Below are 25867 nucleotides of genomic sequence, written 5' to 3'. Positions count from 1 at the left end.
AATATGAACGAGGTGATAACAAAATTAGATATCACTAAATAACTAAAAAAGTGGAACAATACAAGAAAAAATGAGCTATTACTCCCAAGGGAATGTTCTCTGTCAAATGTAAATGTTATTTTGTTTTAGCATTGTGCTTTATCAAATTTCTTTTTGTAAAACACAGATCAATTTTCACCATACCTTTAAAAGAATAGTTCAGCCAAATATCAAAACTTCTGCAATAATTTACACACCAATCCTATATTCAATTCAATTCAAATTTATTTGTATAGCGCTTTTCACAATACATATTGTTTCAAAGCAGCTTTACAGAAAGTGCATTTCAGAAATGTACATAGAGAAATACAGTTAGTTAATCATGTATTGATTTAGGGCATAAACATATCGCCAGCGTCGAGTCGTCTCTTCACAGGTGACGAGTCGTCTCTGCATGGGTGTTGGAGAATCTGTAGTTTCCATGAGAGGCTGGATACAAACTGGAGCTGACGACCTGTATTTACCTCGGGACTAGCGTCCCGAGATAACAACAGAAAAGCAGATGGGTAATAATTAGCGTAGCTGCTATTCGTAATATTAATGCATTCAATCTGATTCAACTGTAGTATAAAAGGTAAGTATTATCTGAATGCTTGGCTAAAGAGATGCGTCTTTAATCTAGTTTTAAACTGGGACAGCGAGTCAGAGCCTCGAACAATATCAGGAAGGCCATTCCAGAGTTTAGGAGCTAAATGTGAAAACGCCCTCCCTCCGTTAGTGGACTTAGATATCCTAGGAATGACCAGAAGCCTCGAATTTAGTGATCTTAAAGAGCGCGATGGATTGTAGGGCGATAGAAGTTCCGTTAAATACACGGGAGCTAAACCATTTAGGGCTTTATAGGTCAGTAGTAATACTTTGTAATTGATACAGAACTTTATAGGTAACCAATGTAGAGACGACAGAATTGGTGTTATATGATCATATTTTCTTGATCTAGTAAGAACTCTAGCGGCTGCATTTTGGACTAACTGTAGCTTGTTCATTGAGGATGCAGGACAACCAGCTAATAAAGCATTACAGTAATCTAGTCTCGAGGTCATGAATGCATGAACTAACTTTTCTGCATCAGAAACAGATAGCATGTTACGTAGCTTAGCAATGTTTCTAAGGTGGAAAAAGGCTGTTCTTGTAGCATATGAAATATGATTTTCAAAAGACAAGTTGCGGTCTAATATAACACCCAGGTCTTTTACTGTAGAGGATAAAGTAACAGGACACCCTTCTAAATTAAAGTTGTATTGTAAGAAGTTTTGTGGGCAGTTTTTTGGACTAATAAGTAATACCTCCGTTTTATCTGAATTTAATAGCAGAAAATTACACGTCATCCAGTATTTTATATCTTTAACACACTCTGTTAATTTAGATAATTTCTTGTTTTCATCTGGTCGTGATGAAATATATAATTGAGTGTCATCAGCATAACAGTGGAAATTAATTCCATGTTTTCTTATAATATTACCAAGTGGCAGCATATATATTGAAAATAGCAGAGGGCCTAACACAGATCCTTGCGGTACACCATAGTTTACTGGAGTTATCTTCGATTTTTCCCCATTTAAGCAGACAAAATGGTAACGGTCTGATAAGTACGATCTAAACCAGTTTAATGCCTGTCCCTGAACACCAGTGTAGTTTTGTAGTCGGTCTAAGAGTATTTTGTGATCTATAGTGTTGAACGCAGCACTAAGATCGAGTAAAACTAGTATTGAGATAAAGCCTTGGTCAGAAGCTATAAGTAAATCATTTGTAATTTTAACGAGCGCAGTTTCTGTGCTATGATGCGGTCTGAATCCTGACTGAAATTTTTCATAGATATCATTTTCTTACAAGAAAGAGCACAGTTGAGCGGACACAACTTTTTCTAGAATTTTAGACATAAATGGAAGATTTGAAATGGGTCTGTAATTTGCTAGTTTATTATGATCTAATTGTGGTTTCTTAATAAGAGGTTTTATAACTGCCAACTTGAATATTCTTGGAACATGACCTAAGGATAAAGACGAGTTAATAATATTTAGAAGAGGCTCTTTCACTACAGGTAACACTTCCTTCAGTAGTTTAGTGGGTATAGGATCTAATAAACATGTTGTTGGTTTAGATGCAATGATAAGTTTATTTAGCTCTTCCTGTCCTATAGTTGTAAAGCGCTGTAGTTTTACTTGAGGGGCGATAATTGAGGCTGAATCATAAGACACCATTAAAGATTGTACATTTACAATTGTATTTCTGATACTTTCTATTTTCTCAGTGAAGAAATTCATACAATCATTACTACTAAACTGTAACAGAATATTTTGTTCAGGTGACGCTTGTTTATTTGTTAGTCTAGCCACAGTGTTAAATAAAAACCTAGGTTTATTTTGGTTATTTTCTATTAGTTTGCGGAGGTGCTCAGCCCTGGCTGCTTTTAGGGCCTTTTTATAACGTGACGTACTGTCTTTCCACGCGATTCTGAAGACCTCTAAATTAGTTTGTTTCTCTCTTTAGAACATGCGTAGCACTGTTGTACCATGGTGCTTTACTTTTCTCTCTAACCTTTTTTAATCTAATTGGTGCAACGATATCTAATGTACTAGAGAAAATGGTGCTCATAGTGCTAGTCATTTCCTCTAGTTCATCTGTTTGTTTGGGTTCACTGAGCAGCTGAGATAGATCAGGTAAGCTATTTGAGAATCTATCTATAGTGGTTGGAAGGATTGTTCTGCCTGGTCGATAACGTGGCGCAACATGACAAATTTCAGCAGTACGTAGTATGCAAGTGACCATGTAATGGTCAGTGACTGCATCACTTTGCGGTATAATATCTATATCGGTTGGATTGGTTCCATGTGATATAATTAAATCTAGCGTATGATTAAGACGATGAGTGGGACCAGTTACGTTTTGCTTGACCCCAAAGGAGTTTAATAAATCTGTAAACGCAGCCCCTAACGCATCATTTGAATTATCTACGTGTATGTTAAAATCTCCAACAATTAATGCTTTATCGACATTGACCAAAAGATCTGAGAGAAAGTCTGCAAACTCTTTTAGGAAGTCAGCGTAAGGCCCTGGCGGTTTATATACAGTAGCCAAGACTAAAGATAATAGGGATTTCTTTCTTACATCTAAGAGAGTAACATTTAGCACAAGTACTTCAAATGAATTAAACCTGTGACCTGTTTTCTGAGTAACAGTAAGAATATCTTAGATTATAGCAACACCACCGCCACGACCAATCAGACGGGGCTCATGCTTGTAACAGTATCCAGGAGGAGTAGACTCATTAAGACCGAAATAATCATTTGGTTTAAGCCAGGTTTCAGTAAGGCAAAGTACATCGAAACTATTATCTGTGACCATTTCATTTACAATAACCGTAGGTGTGAGCGATCTAATGTTTACAAGACCTAGCTTTATAAATTGTTTTTGTTCACTAATATTGAGATTTTCTGGTTTAATCACAATTAGATTTTTCCTAGATCCTGCAATAGATTTATTATTTGATCTCACTAAACGAGGAATAGACAGTTTCAATATAATGTTCTACATTGGTACTTATATCAATTACGTTTGGACAGCAAAGAGTGTGATTTGGACTTTGACTTACTAGTCATATGGTGTGTAGCGTCTTGGAGATGTTGTCCGACAGAAGAGCCGCTCCGATTCTGCTGGGGTGAAGGCCATCAGCACGGAAGAGCCTAGGACGCTCCCAGAACAGATTCCAATTATTTACAAAGAGCAGTCTCTGTTCATTACACCATGACAGTAACCATTCATTTAGAGCAAATAATCTACTGAACCTTTCATGTCCTAGTCGGTACGTGGGAAGCGGTCCAGACACGATGATCGTTGTTTCAGGCGATGTGCTGCGTACCGTCTCGATCAGGCTCCTGTAGTCCTTCTTCAGAACCTCCGACTGCCGCAGCCTGATGTCGTTCGTTCCCGCGTGCAGCACGACAGCTCCGACGGGCTCGCCACCGTTCAGGATCCCGGGAACCTGTGCAGCGACATCGAGAACACGAGCACCAGGAAAGCAGTGAGTGCGCAGTGCGCACCTTACCTTTAGCATGGACATGCCAGACGATGGAATCGCCGATGATCACAGCATCGCGTTCCGTCTCGCGTAGAGGGGAGAAGCGGTTCCGGGTGGAGATCTCGAAGGCCGGGAGGGGCGGAGAGGTCCTAGCTCTGGTCCTGGCCGGCGTCTTTCGCTGTGGAATCAATCACCCAGGGTCCATGGTGTTGTGTCGGTGCCGGACTGAATGAAACCAGGGATGATCGCATCCTGGGCAGAGAAACATATGGAGTAGACAAGGTCGGTGTTTCAAGCGATGTTTCAAGCGCCAATCGTCGATCTCGTAGCTCGGCTTGTCTCTCTAGTAGGTCGCGGATCTGCTTCTCCACGGATTCAAGCTCTAACTGCACAGAATGCAGCTCGAAGGTGTCCTCTCCTGCACTCAAAGGTAACGTTAGACACACATCCGTTATATTCGCCATTATAGCAGATGTGCTATAATGGCGAATTATAGCTTTCAGTGATACGGGTGTAAGTTAAATAAGTCGATCGATAGGCGCGACCACGCGTGTAATGCTAGCGGGCAAAGGCTAGTAGCGGAAGTTTGAAAGGTTGGATATTGAGAGTGAGGAGTTGTCGTCATGGCACAAAGCCCCTCCCCTCGATCTCGCGGCTCCGCCATGTTGGCAGGATTCCGGCGGCAAAACCGAATGTTTGTGTATTGTTAACTCGTTAGTAGAGGAGGTTCTTGCAAGTCCGCACTTTTTTTTACCATGCCTGGAAATCACTGCTGCGTTAAAAACTGCTCCAGTACCTCACACGATACACATGGAAAACATAGGAACAATGAAATACAGTTTTTTAGGTTTCCGAAATGGACACAGCATCAGGGAGAGCAAGTTGCTGACCTGACGAGGAGACGCCGGATTGCTTGGTTGGCTGCAATAAAAAGAAAGGACCTTACTTTCGATCTCACCCCCCAGTCGATGAGAGTGTGTTCTCTGCATTTTCACTCGGGTACGTTCTCTAAAAAAATGTCTTTATGTTGTTGTCTCTTAAAATTACGAAGTGTAGGTTACCTGATGTTGTTGCAAACCCTGAAGTGCATGCGATGAATTTGCTAGTGTAACTTAAAGCATTGATTACATAGATTTTTTCATAATCTAATTATTCTGTTGTAGGTAAAACATTATATGAGATTATGAGATGACTAAAAAATAGTTGAGATTCTGTTCATGACATTATGCTAAGTTACCTTGTTGCCAGTTTAAAGCATTGATTACATAGATTTTTCATAATCTAATTATTCTGTTGTAGGTAAAACATTATATGAGATTATGAGATGACTAAAAAATAGTTGAGATTCTGTTCATGGCATTATGCTAAGTTACCTTGTTGCCAGTTTAAAGCATTGATTACATAGATTTTTCATAATCTAATTATTCTGTTGTAGGTAAAACATTATATGAGATTATGAGATGACTAAAAAATAGTTGAGATTCTGTTCAATACATTATGATACCTTGTTGCCAGTTTAAAGCATTGATTACATAGATTTTTCATAATCTAATTATTCTGTTGTAGGTAAACCATCATATGAGATGCTGGAGAACCACCCTGACTGGACACCATCCCTGCGGTTAGGCCACAATGATGTTAAAGAAACAGATGGAGCGAGATATCAGCGGCAAGTAAAGCGCAGGGCCCAGCATCTGGAGCGGCCGCCACCGCCAGCCCAGGACCACCAGCAGCCGCCATCGCCAGCCCAGGACCACCAGCAGCCACCATCGCCAGCCCAGGACCACCAGCAGCCGCCATCGCCAGCCCAGGACCACCAGCAGCCGCCATCGCCAGCCCAGGACCACCAGCAGCCGCCATCGCCAGCCCAGGACCACCAGCAGCCGCCATCGCCAGCCCAGGACCACCAGCAGCCACCATCGCCAGCCCAGGACCACCAGCAGCCGCCATCGCCAGCCCAGGACCACCAGCAGCCGCCATTGCCAGCCCAGGACCACCAGCAGCAGCCATCGCCAGCCCAGGACCACCAGCAGCAGCAGCCACTGCCAGCCCAGGACATGGAATGTGGACTCTGCACATCTAGACGAGATGTCATCAACAATCTTTTGGAAGAAAACAGAGAGCTGAAGCGGGAGCTTGATGAGTACCGGATGAATGAGAACTTTCTGAGTGGTGATGATAACACAGTGAAGTATTACACGGGGCTTCCAAACTTTGCATTGTTCCAGACACTTCTACTCACCCTCACTCCATATCTGCCTCAAGGTAGGATGAAGAAGCTCTCACCCTTCCAGCTTGTCCTATTGACTTTAATGCGCCTCAGATTAGACCTTCCAATACAGCACCTCAGCCATCTGTTTAGAGTACATAGGACAACAGTCGCTGATGCCTTTCACCATACCCTTGGAGTGATGTACGCACAGCTGTGTCCATTGGTGCACTGGCCAAGCAGGGAATGCTTATTGACCAGTATGCCACACCAGTTTGTGGAGTCATTTGGGAAAAATGTGGCTGCCATTGTGGACTGCTTCGAGGTGTTCATCGAGAAACCCTCAAATGTGCTGGCAAGGGCACAGACTTTCTCTCAATACAAACACGCATACACCATGAAATACCTAATTGTGATCACGCCCCAGGGTGTCATTTCCTTCATATCGAACGGGTGGGGTGGGCGCACAAGTGACAAGCATATAACTGAGCAAAGTGGTTTCCTGAACAAACTGTTACCAGGTGACATTGTGCTGGCAGATAGGGGCTTTAATGAGAAAGTGTGGGCATGATGTGTGCTGAAGTGAAAATACCTACATTCACAAGGGGTCATGCACAGCTGGAGGCGAAAGATGTGGAGGAGACTAGGGCCATAGCACATCTCAGAATTCACATTGAGAGGGTGATTGGTGTTGTGCGCAACAAATTCAAATTCTTACACTCAACTGTACCTGTGCACATGCTTGTCAAATGTGAGGGTGAAAACCTAATGCCTTTAGATAAGATTGTCACTGTTTGCTGTGCCTTAACGAACATGTGTAAAAGTGTTGTTTGAGTGCCTTGTTCATTATTTTGTTAATTTCTTTGAAATAAATGCTTGAAACAACTTGATATGGCTTAACAATATTTATTGAGAACTTAATATATATATATTTTTTGGGGGGGGGGGGGTAGTAATCTCTTAGAAAAGTTAACAGTGCAAAAGAACACAAAACAGTTCAAAAGACAACAAAACAGTGCAAAAGAACACAAAAACAGTGCAAAAGAACACAAAAACAGTGCAAAAGAACACAAAAACAGTGCAAAAGAACACAAAAACAGTGCAAAAGAACGTGTGCATTCAAAGTATAAAAATTTCCAGCATGTAAACATGGACAACATAAGTAATAATAATAATAAAATAATAATACTGTTATTAGTGTGAAAGAACAAAAAACAAACAAAATAAAACTATTCAGCACAAGAAGGGCAAAACCATGGCATGTCAGCGGTGGGTCTGTCCACAAGCCCCACACAACTTAAGTGATACCACTGGACTGAGCAGTTCTCATTGTCATAGGCCACCATTTCACCCTCCTCTGGTCCGGCACAGAGACACCACACTTCCTTTGTTCTCTTGGCTGCTTTTTTGGCAGGCTTCTTTCTCTGCCTCTTCCCACCTACTTGTTGTGGCTGTTGTAGTTCCTGTAGGACGCTGTGACCAGATGATGGTTGAGAGGTAGGTGGGATAGTGAAATATTGCACAGCGAGTTCAGGGAGAGCCACCTTCACAAAGAAGTCCTGTGCCTTTTGTAGTCGTGCATTCCAAAAAACACTATCTGGAGCTATGCGCAGAATCACAGTATCCTTCATGGTCCACACTACAAAGTCGCAGTAGGAGCTCTCTGTCACAAACAGTTGGGTCTGGACTTGTGTGTAATACTGGTGATTCTTTTTAAGGTGTACCAGACCATCGACTACATGTAAGCAGAAGTTGCGGTCATCTGATGAACAAACTTGAAGGATTGTGCAGTCTTTGTATTTTGCTGGGCATTTCACCTCCACGCAGCCTTTCCCACAACAGGTGCAGGTTACAATGGCATCTGGCGAGGCTCCTACCTGTGGGAAGGCCGGGTTGACAAAAAAACCACAGGTTTGCACTTGTCGATCGGTGTGCTGGTGTGCTGTTTGGGCAGTGTATGCCTGCCTCGCTGTCTCCTCATGTCTAATTCCCCAACTGGTGGCAGCTGTTCCTGGCCCACGAGTTGGGTAACACACCCTCTTTATGATGGAGAGTGCTGGAGAACTGAGGTCTGTTCCATAGACGCTATGCATCGAGGAGGCCGTGACTCTCCCTGCCCGTGCAGCAAACCAAAGGGATGACGTGTGCTGTCCCCTTGTCCGTCTCTCCATCTGCACGGCCTGTTCCTCAGACACATCTGCAACGATCTTTATGGTCTGACAGTGCTGTTGCAGCGCAGGTAGGTCACTCCTATTAAGGCCAGTTCCATTAACCAGAGACTGTAGGCTCCGAATGGGCAGAACAGGATCTCTAAACAGCTCACAGTAGTCAGGGAGCACACTCAGAATGGCAGATCCTGTGCCTGTCATGCTGATTTGCCGGTAGAATATTGCCAGCTTTTCTGGTGTTGGTGTTGGTGGTGGTGTTGTTTTGGCCATACGTGTTCTCTGCGCTGGACTATTGTTGGTCTCACCATCAATTTGTCTGTCCAGAGATCTGCGTGTGGCTGCTGCAGATATAAAATTTATCTGGTGACCAACCTCAGGTTGCACTTTGTTGATGCTGCTTGGGAGCTTCCAGTACGCTGGCTCATCTGTGACCGTGGCCTTCTCCTTTAGCCGGACACAGGCATCGACCATGAAGAGCAGGGCTCCAACGTGGGTGCACGACTCCGCTACGCCGGCCATACAGGTGCAGTGGGCCGAACACACTTCCCCCGATGGTGTTAAGATCACCCATGGAGTAAGAGGAGGCTCACTGAGCCGCCGTGAATGCAGGACCTGTTAAATAAATAAAGGTAAATAAATTAGGGAAAGAGTAAAAAGCATTTAAAGGGATACTCCAGTTTAAAATTAAAATTCTGTCATCATAAACTCACCCTCATGTTGTTTCAAACCTGTATTTCTTTCTTCTGCTGAACACAAAGGAAGATATTTTGAAAAATGTCAGTAACCAGACAGTTTCTGGTCTCATTGACTTCCATAGTATATTTTTTTCCTACTATGGAAGTAAATGAGACCAGAAACTGTCTGGTTACTGACATTTTTCAAAATATCTTCCTTTGTGTTCAGCAGAAGAAAGAAATTCATATCAAATTACAACTAAATACCTAAACATACACAGCTTTAGCCTACATCAAAACATGTTGGAAACGTTTGTGTACATTCAACATCTCGTTACAATCTAGTTTTTACAAAACAGTCGCAGTTAATTACTTTGTCATTTTGGTCAAGAAGTGTCTGCTAAATGCAATGTAATTACAACACACTAAAATGCATGTGAAGAAACTTACCTTTGCCAGTACAACGCTGTTTTCACCACCTGGAGGCTTGTAGATGGCCAAGTCCTGCACCCAGCCACAGCAGAAAGCCTCGTAACTTTCCAAAGACTTGTGGCTTTTAAACTCCTGCATTGTATAGTAACTTACACCAAAAACAAGATAATTCACAATGTCCATATATGTGCATGGAGGTAAATGGTCCAGGTCTCTGTGCCATTCCGCTGCAGGGAGCTCATATGGGTCGATATTTTGGATGCATGAGAGCTTCTCCAAATACCGCTGTTTTGCACTTGGTGTGAGCTTGTTCCTGTAAGGTCCCTTTTCTTTCGCCTTATCTTTTTGCATTGCTTTTGCATTGCTTTACTTTTCTTATTCGTAGATCCGTTTCTGTCCCGCCGAAAGAATAAATGCACGCGCGCCTCTATGAAGTTCTTAATGTGTTGCCCCTGGCAACCGATAGCGTCTCCTGCCATCATGGCCGACCGGCTCAGACCCCGCCCAAATCGGCACGTGACTCCTCACTCTCAATAAGTAGCGATATCAGAGCAATCCGATTGTTTTATATTTATACTATTCCGATTGTTCTGGAATAGTATTCCAGATATGTTCACACGCTATAAAAAATGAAAACGTTCATTTGTAGAAGAGTGTAAAGAAGAAAATCAAGGTTTCTGAGTTAATTCGACGGAGCTCCAAACACAACAACGCACTCAGTCGCGACGCATATATGACTTTCTTTTTTTTGTGCAATACAAAAAGATCCATTTTGACTGTTGTTATTTTCAATGCAATTACTATAAGTTGGGACTGAATGCATTTTTCACCATAAAAATATCATTATAGTGTCCATACAAATTTTTTTTTTTCAAGTCTTCTGAAGCGATACAATAGCTTTGTGTGAGGAACATAAATTGTTTTTATTCAAGAGATGAAAATTTTCATTTTTGGAGAACTATTCCAAACATTTTGTTTACTATAGCCAGAATTAACATGGAAAGGAAACTTAGACAGGGCAGAGGGTCACTTACAGTTGTTCTAGAGAGACGAGCCCCTTAAAAGCTTCTCGGTCGATTGCCTGAATTTCATTCTTGTACAAATAGCTGGAAGAAATATTCAGGGATACCACAAGGGTTAGGGTTGAATGTCAAACACACACACACATGCACTCACAGAAAAAAGAAAACAGGTCAAAATAAACTTGTCATTTAATATAATGAAGGAATAATAGAAGAATAAAAATAACAGAAGACTGTTGCATATTGACTGCATATTGGTAACACAGAAGGGGCCTGTGGGAAACAGGAACTCATGTTTGTGGTTTCCCTGTCTAGGAACAGAGGGCTGTTGAGAACGAGGGCTCATTCACATAAACCACATGATCCACTGACCTTGAGGACAATGATACCATCCCACAGGAAGTATATGTCAAGTCAAGTCAAGTCATCTTCATTTATATAGCGCTTTTAACAATGTAGATTGTTCCAAAGCAGTTTTACAATGATAATGCTAAGAGAATATGTGCTGCAGCATATATACATACACATGTAAATATATACATACATACACATGTATACTCCATACACATATGCAAGATTTACAGAATAAGCAACTCTTCTCTTTAGTATTAAACAGTGCAAAACGTGATCAAACCTAAGTTATGAGAATTTTGAGAGCTGTTCAAGTTGTTTAAGAATCTGCAAATATGGCAGTTGAATATTATTGCTAAAATTAGGGATGCACCAATTTTATCCAATACGACAACAATTTTAACACACAACTACAGACTGATTCCTGATATTTTGCAACTTGATCACTTATTTGAACTTTTTACATTAAAATAGATTACTGTTTTGACCATGTTTTAAATGAGCAAAGTTTAAAAACACATGCATTAAGGTTTAGGGCCCTATCTTACACCCGGCGCAATGCAGCACCAAGCGCGACAAGTGTTTTTTGCTAGTATCAGGCCGACGCAGTTATCATTTTCACGTCCTGCGCCAAGTTGTATTTAAGCCCATTTGTATGGAGCGAATTATGTGCCATAATTTATAAAACAAATCCAGCATTTTGCAAACAAACTCAATCTACTTCGCAAAGGAAAACTCGAATCGCAGACAAACTCGATCCGCTTTGCAAAGGAAATCTCGACTCGCAAACAAACAGAAAGCAATGTGCAAGCACAAAGGTCAGTTTGAGTGAAAATGCAGTGGAGTAACAAATATGTATTGTGTTTTACAAATATAAATAAATGAGCCAAGATAATACTTCACAAATATATACAAACCATCCTTCAAATTGCATGTAACCTTTGAACAAATACCAAATCTAGTGCATACAAATGCATATCTGTCTGTTATGATTGTGTGACACTTCGCTTTTTATGAGATTTCTCGGCTCGATTTTCTCACAAATGCGTCCAGGCAGATTTTCTCACAAATGCGTCTAATAAGACAGAAACACACCTGTTCACCAGTCATTTTCCTCAGCTGTAGGCAAAGGCAAGTTTCAAATCAGTGCTTCTCCTGGGAGACTAGCGCTAAATTAGCCTCTAGTTTAGCGCCATCTACTGTTTTAGAAGAGGAAGTTGCTCAACTGCATTTGTGAGAAGGATCTACCGCCAGCAGTCGACTTTGATATTCTAGGTATTATCAACTGGCCGGAATTTTGAGATCGCAATAGACGTGAAGGACTATAATGCGTTAAGAGCTCGCTCAAGTACTGCGGAGCTAAACCATTTAGTGCTTTGTAAGTGATCAGCAATATTTTAAAATTGATGCGATGTTTAATAGGGAGCCAGTGCAGTTTTGACAGAACCGGGCTAATATGGTCATACTTCCTGGTTCTGGTAAGAACTCGAGCTGCTGCGTTTTGAACTACCTGTAGTTTGTTTATTAAGCATGCAGGGCAACCACCCAGTAGAGCATTACAATAATCTAGCCTTGAGGTCATGAACGCATGAACTAACTGTTCCGCATTTGTCAATGAAAGCATATGGCGTAATTTAGATATATTTTTAAGATGGAAAAATGCAGTTTTACAGATACTAGACCCATGACTTTCAAATGAAAGATTGGTATCAAAGAGCACACACACACACACACACACACACCCAGGTTCCTAACTGACGACGAAGACTTAACAGAGCAGCCATCAAGTGTTAGACAGTATTCAAGGTTATTACGTGTGGAAGTTTTTTGTCCAATAATTAGAATCTCTGTTTTTTCAGAATTTAGTAGTAGGAAATTACGAGTCATCCAATTTTTTATATCAGCTATGCATTCCGTTAATTTTGTGAATTGGTAAGTTTCGTTAGGTTTTGAAGAAATATACAGCTGAGTATCGTCGGCATAACAGTGAAAGCTAATGCCATGCTTCCTAATGATATCTCCTAATGGTAGCATGTACAGAGTGAATAGCAACGGTCCTAGTACTGAGCCTTGTGGTACGCCATACTGAACTTGTGATTGATAAGACATCTCTTCATTTACTGCTACAAACTGATAACGGTCAGATAAGTATGATTTAAACCATGCTAGTGCAATTCCACTAATGTCAACATAGTTTTCTAGTCTATTTAAAAGAATGTTGTGGTCGATAGTGTCAAACGCAGCACTAAAATCGAGTAACACTAATACAGAGACACAACCACGATCAGATGATAAGAGCAAATCATTTGTGACTCTAATGAGGGCAGTCTCAGTACTATGGTACGGTCTAAATCCTGACTGGAAATCCTCACAGATATCATTTCTTTCAAGAAAAGAACACAGTTGTGTAAGGACCATCCATTGGCCCAACGACGGAATCCAACGGCCTGGCGAAGGTTTAAAGCGTGTATGTCTTTTCAGCGCTCCAGTGAAGTTCACTTAATTTATTGGAACTTAGTTTTAGTATTACTTTAGCTCTATGCGTAATCTGACTCCAATTTCAAATGATAATCAAATTTAGATCGTATTTCTGATTAGAAAATAATCATAAATATTGATTATGAATTAATTTAGATCTTTGAATATTCTGAATATCCCATACTTTCAGTTATTAATTCATTATGGACCCAATGCCGCACAGAGATCACGTCGGCCAATTCGTGTTTCTCACGGACACAAACTTGTTAATTCTGATTTTAGTCAGAGGATGTAGGGTGTGCTAATACCTCTAAAGTCGGTCGCCTACTGCTTACTCGGACTAGAGAGTGTAGTTTAATTTAGCCATTTCCATACAACTTGCTAAACCAGTGATAGACAGAAATCAAAAGATCTCCAGATGACGTGCCTACTGCTCCGTTCATACATGTGCCTTTAGTTTGACCTACCTTAACTAAGATTTGCGGTAGCACCAGCCTCCTTAATATATTAAAATAATGATTTCAGAATACTTCAGAATAAATCAAGATGTAACATTTATTTGTCAGGTAAAAATGTATCATGCCAATTACAGAAGTAAATGATTAAAAGCCAATTCAGAAAATACATAACATCATTTACTCAAAGATGTCTCTAAAAGTAAGTAATGTTTCCCTGACAAAGACACAGTAATGTGTCAGGGCTTTCCAACTGAAAAGCACTGAAACATTACTATGGGGGATGATCCTGGTAAAGAGTCCCAAAGTGTATTCTATTCCCTTGCCTTAAATACCAGACCAGAACAACAGGGGTTATACAAATGTTGTTTAGAGTTGGTTGGGCCAATCCATGTACCCCAGGGGGGTAGCACCTGGTTTCTTGAGATATCGCGAAGAGATATCAGCCTGAGAGATACATGATTCTCCTAAGTTCTCAATCTTTTTCATTAAACCAATGACTGCAATGAAATTAAGACCATTTTACCAATCGCACTGAGACCCTTAAAATGATACCAAACATGAAAAGGAAAAACAACATATTCACAAGAAACACCATATGTGTTAAATAGACATTCTTCATGAACTTTCAGTGCCTTGAGGGAGGAGAGGGGGGATGAGTTGAAGTCAAACAAAGGGACAATGAGAAAAGTTTGGGCAGGACAAGGTTCTGTGCTCTGTCTTTGCTATCTGCTGTCCAGGGTGCGTTTTATGGCTTTATTGCAGGGTGCGTTTTGTTTTAGCAGGAAAATCAGTCCTTACAGACGGCCCCTGGCCCCTTGGGACAGATTTAGATCAGGCCAAAGGGGACATTTTTTGGACATTTTCCTGTTTCCACATTTTCAGTGTTCATAGACCTGACCACTGTAGTTTGCAGTGTTAGTCGATTGGTGCAGGAATCCAGTCGTCACCTGAAATAACAGCATTAAGACAGGTTGAACATTAAAATGAAAGCATGGCAGAATGTGTGGATTCTGCAGCAGCCGGACTGGGTGTCACATGACCCTCTTGGCCGGGTTTGCTTCCACCTGCACTTGGCTGCGTTGGTATTCAGTCTGTAGAATGATCTCGTTGTATCAAGTCTGTTTGCGTTGGTCAGCATGATCAGAAAGTGTCATTGGAAAGTGTCATTATAACGCTTTGCGGAAACATCTTTGTCCTCCCTAGGATGTTTTAACTGACCCTTTGAGAAGTCCTCGGTCACCTTCAAGCAGAAGGTTTCATTTGCCGGGCAGATCAGTAGTCCATAGTTGAAGGAATCATTTCACTGATGACGCTCCACTGCGTGTGAGACACCTGAACAACTTCTGAATGACCATGCAATAATTGAACACTGATGTATTTGTGGTTATTGTAAGATGAGGAAAAGTTATTGGATAAACACAAGAATACAATATAACAAAACATGATGTACTCAAAAATATGAAACCCAAAAGTCAAAGGTGCGAGTGGTAAATATGGTCTCTTCTTCAAAATCATATATTTAATGAACAGGTGTAATTTGATCACCAAATTCTTCACCACCGCAGTGATTTGGTAGTGGGATTTAGACTTGGTCTGGATGAATCAAGGACGGGTAGCAGAAAGTCACCATAACTAGTATATTTACTAGTTGTATGCATAATTAGAGTAATTAGAGTATATCACATAATTAAACATGGAAATACACAATTTCATAATTGTAAAATTGTCTACATTAGTTGTTATAAGTGCAAATCATCAATGAAACTTAATGTTTTAATCGATTCAATTAGAGAATGAAATGTATAGAAACAGAGATTTAAATTCTCTGGTTTAACTTTTGTAATTATCCTCTGTGCATTTGATGTACAGGCTAGGTCACACTCAATAGTGCAGGTCTGAATTGTATAGTTGACAAATAGAAATGCCTGCATTTTAGATTTAGCTGTTTAGATCATTGTCCTTAGTCATTTGTTGGAAACTAGGGGGCCCTCCTGGTTTGCAACAATGCTAACGACTGGACATAATAAATATTTTGTCCAAAGACCAGCTGTATTAATGGGTCTCAATTAGATTTTTAATGAGGATTTAAATCAATTGATGTGTGACCACAGCCATGCATGTCCTATGCACAGCACGGTATTTACATACAGGAAGTTGACAAGACTGTAATGCTGAAAAGAAATTATTAAAATAATTTCCCTTGTCCTATATGTATGAAGGTGAATGATGTATTGCATGATGTGAATAATTTTGGCCTGGATAGTCTTATGATCTATGCCAGGTAGAGATGTCTAAGATTATCATAGTGATGGTGTGTATTGTGTATGTTTGTGTATAGGAGATGGGTGGTGTTTTATCCTACCATAATCTGTGTTGCATAATTTAGTTCCGGTGCTACACCGGGAGGCCACATAGCTTCTGTAGTGTTATGAGGTGTGAGCGGCCCCTTGAAGTTTCTCCATCCCCATCTCCTAATGTAAAGTTGTGTGTCCTGCTTAAGGCAGGCAGAACCAGACCCTTGTGGAATCTGGTTCTAAAGAAAGTCATTTGTCAGCCTGTAAGGAAATAGACCTAGAGAGGAAAACACAGTTTAATCTTGAGCCTTTATACAAATTGCATTTAAGATAGATGGTCTATCTCAATATTTATTTGATGGCTTTAGCCAGACAGTTGTTACTGATGGCTTTGATCTGTTAAGATTTTACGCCATAAGAAGAAAATTTGTTTTTGTTTACAAAGACATGTATCATTATCATGATCATGTGTTTGCAAAGAAAAGGTCAATTAAACAGTGATAATGGTCAGATCTTACTGCTATTGCATCTAAACTCACACAGTCTGCTGTGTTGTGAGCATTAGGACCCTCAGGTCTGCTAGGGAAATCTCTTTACATGATGTTGTTTATTTACACTAGCCAGATCTGTATTTAGAGCAATTAGATCACCAGATGTGGTGCTGTGCTTGTTTGTTTTAGCCTTTGGAATTTATGGTGCCATTCAACTCTTGACCATTTGGATCTCTGTGGTCCATAAAGACTTTAGATTTTCTGCCTGATATTTAAATTTCACACAACTGTACATGTCCAGTAAAATACCTTTCCTGATCAGATTCCATGTACCGGTAAGCTGAAGCTCCCAGAGAGGAGTTTTTTAACACTTGCACCACTTTGTTTGTGGTTTTGTTGCAAGAGAAAATTAAAATTTGTACCTCCCCTTGTTACTGGGTTAAAGATCTGTTAGATCAAAATTAAATCATCCTGTGGCTTTGGATGAATATTTAAGACATGGTAATCAGGTTGATCATTTTAGTTGGTATATACTGAGCATTGTAATTTCTCTCATTAAAGATTTTTGCACAAATAGAAGGTAAAGAAGTTCTTTCTGATTCATTCTTCCTTTAAGTTTCCTTTCTTACCAATACTTTCTCTAACCATTTATTATCTCATTCCTCCCAACACTAGTAGTGTTCCTCCTTCTTGTTCCCTACATACACGTACCATCTTTCTACATTCTGATTCTTTTAATTCTCATTAAACATTCTTTCCTCTTCTAACCCAATGCTGAATCATCACGAGATTAAAGCCATTCTTGGCCATTACAATATAATATATATTACAACCTGGTCATAATATAAATTATATTTGATAAAATTGTATAAATCAAACCAATTTCATTTTCTGGTCTCTGGGGTTTCTACTGAGTAATTTGTCAAGACTGACTTGTTATCTTCTCACTGATCTTTTTAGAAGGCATTTGGCCCCGCAGCTCCAGCTGTGCTGGCATTAGCATTGTGTACACAGCAACACCCAAACTGGAAACCAGTTACAGCTGTTTTGATGCTGTGAACATTCAATGGACTGCAGGCATTGAGAAACATGGGTCAAATCATTGCTCAATTTAAAGATTTTTGTGACTACAATTTAGAATTGGACACAATTATCTTGTTTTAGGCTGAGATGTTATCAGTTGCATTCTTTTAAGAATCTTATTTGAAAATGAAAGAAAGGTTGGACAAACAGGTCTCATGGAGGGCGCCAAGATTGTTTTATGGTTTGTTGCTTTTATCAGTCTCTTTTGAGACCTCGAAAGCATACAATAATGCAGTGATTGCAAAGTCTGGTATAAAACCAAATTAAAAGCTATGTTTTATAAGACTGAGCCTTAAATGGTGTTGTTTAAACCATATACGGGACATCAGTCATGAACTTTTTGACACTATTAAAAGATTTTCAAAGAACCATGATTACTTTGATGTAATTCATATTGGTCTTTGTCTAAATTATCTCATAAGATAAGGACAAGCTGTGCATGTCCTCTGACACTATCAGGCCTGGTTACAAGCCTCTTAGTAACACAATAATTGTCATTATATGCATCAGTTTTAGAATTTAGCGTATTTTTCCAAATTTCAGCCTCTAGGACTTCTGCATAGCAGGTGTTCTCTAGGACTGAGAGATCATTTTCTCAAATAATTTCTTTTGAAATGTTCTAATTGCATTGCACTGTTTTGTCCAACTTTACACTTCACACACAAAGGATTCAAGTGAGACATTTTTACTTGTTATCTTTTAGCTCATCAAATCACAAGATTTTTTCACAAGTTAGCGTGACCATTTTCTTATTTCCAGTGTTGCAATGTTGTTGCAACAAAGCAAATAATTAAATGTAACAACATTATTTACCTCAGAATTTAAGTTTTTATTTTTCAACCCTCTGTTGAGTACCATAATAAAATTTGGATGATGTTATCCCAATTTAGGTTTCATCACTTGTTGCTTGGGCAAACAAGGAGGTATTTAAATTTAAAGCAAGGGATGTAATTTCTCATCTACGCTGCCGCTATCATGTCCCTGATATGTGGTTTTATCTAATTCTCAAGCCCCACCGGATTTTGCGTTCTCCGGTCTAACTGGGTATGCCGACCCATTCTACAAATGTGTCTATATGAGGTGCGTCTGAATTTTCCCTCAACACTTCTAAAAGGCAAAAGAGAATTGACTTACCAAACGGCTGAAGAAAGAGAAGGACATCTTACTTCTCTTATTTGCTGCAAGTCCCAATATTTCGCTGAAAAGACACTCGCAACCTGGAGAATCACGGAGGGACTGTCACCACTTTGTAAGGACCATCCATTGGCCCAACGACGGAATCCAACGGCCTGGCGAAGGTTTAAAGCGTGTATGTCTTTTCAGCGATCCAGTGAAGTTCACTTAATTTATTGGAACTTAGTTTTAGTATTACTTTAGCTCTATGCGTAATCTGACTCCAATTTCAAATGATAATCAAATTTAGATCGTATTTCTGATTAGAAAATAATCATAAATATTGATTATGAATTAATTTAGATCTTTGAATATTCTGAATATCCCATACTTTCAGTTATTAATTCATTATGGACCCAATGCCGCACAGAGATCACGTCGGCCAATTCGTGTTTCTCACGGACACAAACTTGTTAATTCTGATTTTAGTCAGAGGATGTAGGGTGTGCTAATACCTCTAAAGTCGGTCGCCTACTGCTTACTCGGACTAGAGAGTGTAGTTTAATTTAGCCATTTCCATACAACTTGCTAAACCAGTGATAGACAGAAATCAAAAGATCTCCAGATGACGTGCCTACTGCTCCGTTCATACATGTGCCTTTAGTTTGACCTACCTTAACTAAGATTTGCGGTAGCACCAGCCTCCTTAATATATTAAAATAATGATTTCAGAATACTTCAGAATAAATCAAGATGTAACATTTATTTGTCAGGTAAAAATGTATCATGCCAATTACAGAAGTAAATGATTAAAAGCCAATTCAGAAAATACATAACATCATTTACTCAAAGATGTCTCTAAAAGTAAGTAATGTTTCCCTGACAAAGACACAGTAATGTGTCAGGGCTTTCCAACTGAAAAGCACTGAAACATTACTATGGGGGATGATCCTGGTAAAGAGTCCCAAAGTGTATTCTATTCCCTTGCCTTAAATACCAGACCAGAACAACAGGGGTTATACAAATGTTGTTTAGAGTTGGTTGGGCCAATCCATGTACCCCAGGGGGGTAGCACCTGGTTTCTTGAGATATCGCGAAGAGATATCAGCCTGAGAGATACATGATTCTCCTAAGTTCTCAATCTTTTTCATTAAACCAATGACTGCAATGAAATTAAGACCATTTTACCAATCGCACTGAGACCCTTAAAATGATACCAAACATGAAAAGGAAAAACAACATATTCACAAGAAACACCATATGTGTTAAATAGACATTCTTCATGAACTTTCAGTGCCTTGAGGGAGGAGAGGGGGGATGAGTTGAAGTCAAACAAAGGGACAATGAGAAAAGTTTGGGCAGGACAAGGTTCTGTGCTCTGTCTTTGCTATCTGCTGTCCAGGGTGCGTTTTATGGCTTTATTGCAGGGTGCGTTTTGTTTTAGCAGGAAAATCAGTCCTTACAGTTGTGAAGACACGGCTTTTTCTAATATCTTTGACAGAAAAGGTAGATTCGAGATCGGCCTGTAATTGACTAATTCTGTAGGATCAAGTTGCGTTTTTTTAACAAGCGGTTTAATCATAGCCAGCTTAAAGGTTTTTGGTACATATCCTAGAGACAAAGATGAATTAATGATATTAAGAAGAGGATCTGTGACCTCTGGAAGCATCTCTTTCAGTAGCTTAGTCGGTATAGGGTCTAACATACATGTTGTAGATTTAGATGATTTAACGAGTTTAGTAAATTCTTCCTCGCCTATAGCAACGAACGAATCAAATTTTTCCTCAGGGAGACTACAATGCACTGCCTGATGCGATACAGTAGTAGACGGTTGCATTGTTATAATTTTCTCCCTGATTATTATCAATCTTATAAGTGAAGAAGTTCATAAAGTCATTGCTGCTGTGTTGCTTGGAAACTTCTGGGCTTGAAGCTTTCTTTTTCGTTAGTTTAGCCACCGTTTCAAATAAATACCTAGGATTATGTTTATTTTCTTCTAATAGGGTTGAAAAATAAGCAGATCTAGCAGCTTTTAAGGCCTCTCTGTAAGCAATCGAGCTCTCTTTCCATGAAATCCGAAATACCTCTAGTTTTGTTTTCTTCCAGTTGCGCTCCATTTTTCTGGCTGCTCTCTTAAGGGCCCGAGTGTGCTCATTGTACCACGGCGTTGGACTATTTTCTTTAATCTTCTTTAAGCGCAACGGAGCAACTGTGTCTAAAGTGCTGGAAAAGAGAGAGTTAAAAGTTTCTGTTGCAATATCAAGTTCTTCTAAGCTATCCGGGATGCTGAGATGATGAAACTGATCAGGAGGATTATTAATAAAGCAATCTTTAGTAGCAGAAGTGATAGGTCTAACATATTTGAAACACGGAGTCGGCATTGCAGCCTTGGCTAAATGAAGTTTACACGAGACTAGATAATGATCTGAGGTGTCATCGCTCTGCTGCAGAATTTCAACGGCATCAACATCTATTCCGTGTGATAATATTAGATAGTATGATTACGACAATGAGTAGGTCCTGACACGTGTTGTCTAACTCCAATAGAGTTTACAATGTCTTTAAATGCCAATCCCAATTCATCTTTTTCATTATCGATGTGTATATTAAAATCACCAACAATTAGTACTTTATCTGCAGTCAATATTAATTCTGACAGAAAGTCCGCAAATTCTTTAATAAAAACTTTATGGTGCCCTGGTGGCCTGTATACAGTAGCCAGCACAAATCTCAAACGTGATTTATCATTAATACTATATATTTTTACATTAAGTACTAACACTTCAAAAGAATTATATTTAAAACTTGATTTCTTAGTGGTTTTGAAAATATTACTATAAATTACAGCAACTCCTCCCCCTTTGCGTTTCAGACGAGGCTCGTGTTTATAACAGTTATATTGCGGGGTGGACTCATTTAAAGTAATGTAATCGTTTGATTTTAGCCAGGTTTCTGTCAAACACAGCACATCTAGGTTATTATCTGAAATCATATCATTAACAATGAGTGTTTTTGAAGTAAGCGATCGAATATTCAGTAACCCAAGCTTTAGCATTTGCTCATCTGTATTATAGCTGTTTTTTATTTGTTGAACATCAATTAAATTTCTAACCTTAGATGGGTTTAAACGTTTTTTGGATTTCCAAATTCGGGGAACAGACACAGTCTTTATATGATGATAGCTAGGTGAAAGAGGCTCTATGTGATGGGATTTATCTGACCTTGGTGACGCGAGGCCGCTAGCAGACGGTCGGTTTAGCCAGTCTGTCTGCTTCCTGACCTGAGCCCCAGATTGTCATGTTTGAGCTCTAAGACTATGTGCCATATTACTAGAGAGAAGAGCAGCACCATCCCAGGAGGGATGAATACCATCTCTTTTCAACAGGTCAGGTTTGCCCCAAAAACTTTTCCAATTGTCTATAAATTCTAAATTATTTTGCAGACACCACTTAGACAGCCAACCGTTAAGAGAACACAATCTACTGAATATCTCATCACTCCTGCGAACAGGAAGGGGGCCAGAGCAGATTACAGTGCTTGACATCGTACTTTCAAGTTCACACACCTCTTTAATATTAATTTTGGTGATCTCCGACTGGCGGAGTCGAACATCATTTGTGCAGACGTGAATAATGATCTTAGAGAATTTAAGATTAGCATTAGCCAGCACTTTTAAATTTGCTTTGATGTCAGGCGCTCTGGCTCCCAGCAAACATGTGACTATGGTGGTTGGTGTCTCTATTTTCACGTTCCGTGTAATAGAATCGCCAATAACTAGGGCACAATCATTCTCAGTGGGTGTTTCACTGAGCGGGGCAAATCGATTTGTTATGGTAATCGGAATGGAAGAGTGTTTTTTTGATCCGCGACTAGACCGATCCCTCACTTTCACCCATTTGCCCGGCTGCGCAGGCACTAATTCAGCTGGAACCGAATCAGTTCATTTAGTGCATTTTACCTGAGACCCTAATTGCCTCCACACTCAGATGGGAGATCGAATCGAAGGTCTTGTCTGCCTTAGAAGGGGTAACACCTCCGCCCGATTGCCCACCGAATCGTTTGTTTGTGCCAGAGGAATATCCAGCATCTGTTCCTTTCCTAAATAAAGCATTTTACTTGCATTTGCATCCAGCCTCGTGATTGTCACAGTCTTGAGTTCAGAGCTCTCAGCAAGTATGTTATTTCCTATCCAATACAAAGATGATATGAACAAGTCAACTCATGAATGATTTTTTAGAGCTAGAACAAAACTGAATTCTGCTTGGTTCACTGATTCTGTTATTTTCCTGTTTACTACAGTGAAGCTGCTTTAAAACAATCTGTAAAGTATCAAGCGCTATATAAATGAAGGTCACTTGACTATAACAAGAACATTACAATGAACACAAATTTATAAATCTCACTACAAATAATCCAGAATTTAAGACAACAGATAATATCCTACTCTGCCTGTTACACTTCCTCACACCTGAAACTGATCGAGTGAATCTCCTGAACTTCTCCAATCTACTGGACTAGACCATGGATCCATGAATCTTTATCAATCCATGGATCTTGCAATATCTGCTCTAACGTCGGGCGTTTAGTTGGATCCCGGGCTAGACACTGGCTAATCAGATCCCTGCATCCTGTACACATTTTAATAAGGAGAGAGCTGGTTAGGCATGACCATGTTACCTGGCATTTTTAAAAACAGCATCTAAAACATGATTAATATACAGTAAAATGATCCTTATCGTTAGTTTAAAAGTGAAGTATGTCGTTTCTGCGACACTAGTGGCAGCGAGTGGAATAAATGACAAAATAAAGCATATTTTTAAAAATATATTTTTTTTACACATATTACATAATTTCTTGCAAAGGCCCTTTCTTCCGTGCAACGCGTCTCCCCGATTTAAACATCGCAAGCGCAGCTCTTACTGGTTCATGTGAAGGCATGTTTCAGGTCCAACATATTAGTAATAATTTCAGCTGTGTTGCATTTGTCTTTATGTAAATGTGCCTTTCCGCATCACAATGCTCTGTTCACTTTGACGTGTTCATGAGCTGTTTAATCTTTGAAGGTATACAGTAAATGCAGTGAATTTTGGCTTTCACTTCTGTAACTAAAGCTGCATTTCTTTTCCCATGGCTCTCGTGCCAAACTCTCGCTACACACTGAGCTATATACTGTATAAAACATCTTACATACTTCACCTTTAACTCTTTCTGTACATAGCCTTTGCTTTATGTGTGTGTGTTTATCAATGTTATCAATATTATTCACTCACCTTTGGATAAATCTGGGTCAGGAAATTTAACTTTGGCTTGTGTGACTTCCATTACATTGTAAAAAGGAGTATCTCCGTTCAACATCTTGTACAGCAACACTCCTAGAGACCAGACATTTGCTGGGACGGCGTGGAATCGAGGCTCTATAAAGGCTTCAGGTGGGCAGTAATCCTTAAGTCCTGGAAGAAATACATTTGCATATTGTTGAGCTTTTTTTTTAAAGCATCAAATAATTAGTAAGTCACTACGATCGGGTTTCCACACTCCCAGAATGCTCACCAATGTATGTTTTGCTGTCGTAGCCATCGCTACTAAAAAGCTGACCGCAGCCGAAGTCTATCAGCTTGATCCATATCGGCATTTTCTTCAACAGGAAGTTCTGCGGCTGAATGTCATTATGAAAAACACCACAATGGATGCATTGTTGCACTGCCAGCACAGCCTGTCTCATGATGACCTTTGCTGCTGTTTCAGAAAAATAATCAACACGATTGAGGAAGTCCAGCAAGGTCTCGCAGGGTTCGGGATACTCCATAACCAGAGTGAAATCTCTAGGATCTTCAAACCACTCGTATAGTTGTATGACGAAGGGGCTTATGGGTTCTTGCCTCATCATCATCAGCAGCGCCACTTCTGTAACGAGAGGCTTGGGATTCCCAGGCTAGAGAGAAGTAGCAGATAGAAGGCTAGCTCGGTAAAAATCTGAAGAAAACATATCATTTTGAAATGTACTTTTCTTTGATCTTTTTAGATGTGTTCAAAAGTTATTTTGGTGCCTAATGCTTCCTATGGGCAGTGTTGTGCCTGAACTCGTTCATATTTTGGGTGAACGTGAACTGAACGTAGGGGTGTGACGGTTAGTATAACTGTGAGACCGACGGTTATAGTTGAACACCGTCATTACAACTATATATCCGCCAAAACCGTATTATTAAAATATTTTTTACAAACATTTTTTTATCTTAGAGAATGTTTAAATACTAATCGTTTCCAACTGTATTTGATTCTTTGCCAAGTACCCCCTGACCGACCGCCAATCATTTGAGATAGAAATAAAAGCTACGACTATGATATAGTGATGTGCCATCATTATGAGATTTATTAAATAAAGGAAAAACATTTGCAATAATAAACATTAGCAATAAACATTTGCAATAATAAAAAATGTATCATTACCGTGATCGTGCAGTTTAGCCCTTGACTGGCCCCAAACATGCAATTTGATAAAAGAAACACATACAGTGTGTGTATATATGATGTGTATTACATTTTAGCTAAAAAAACAATTGTAATAAAAGATTGAATCAAGATGCGCAATATTTCGGGAGACATGTTTTTTACCACTTAATGAAGTTTTGTTTTGTAAATCATCAGACATGATTTTTACCACTTCATTAAGTTTTGCTTTGTAGAAAGCCTTTCTAAATAGCGAATTTCGTTTTGTACAAATTGTATTTTAATTTTAATAAATGTTTCATCAACCAATTGCATGTATTTAATACATAAAAAACAAATATAACAGACATTATAATAACCGTGACATTGAGGCGACGGCGCGCCGCGTTCCCTTGCATTGCATTGTTAAGAGCCTTTCTTTAAAGCGAATTTCGTTTTGTACAAATTGTATCTTAATTTTAATAAATGTTTCCTCAACAAATTTCATGTATTTAATAAATAAAAAGAAAACATAGTAGACAATATAATAACCACGACATGCAGACGCGGGCGCGCCGCGTTCACTTGCATTGCATTTCATTGTGAACTAG

At 39.6% G+C, this 25867-nt stretch overlaps 1 long non-coding RNA gene across 1 annotated transcript; it reads right to left on the bottom strand.

Moving 5' to 3' along the window:
- Positions 1-248: 248 nt before the first annotated feature.
- Positions 249-24482, bottom strand: LOC308707810. The gene is made up of 5 exons (XR_014032220.1): positions 24381-24482; positions 24101-24280; positions 10575-10646; positions 3632-4309; positions 249-510 (listed from the first exon to the last, which is right to left on the bottom strand). It is a non-coding gene; the product is annotated as an uncharacterized lncRNA (long non-coding RNA).
- Between the last annotated feature and the right edge of the window lie 1385 nt (positions 24483-25867).

Source organism: Scardinius erythrophthalmus (assembly GCF_964197995.2).
Source record: "Scardinius erythrophthalmus genome assembly, chromosome: 19".
NCBI classification, from domain to species: domain Eukaryota; kingdom Metazoa; phylum Chordata; class Actinopteri; order Cypriniformes; family Leuciscidae; genus Scardinius; species Scardinius erythrophthalmus.
The sequence above is the reverse complement of the archived record's forward strand: the minus strand, read 5'-3'. Positions and strand labels throughout refer to the sequence as shown.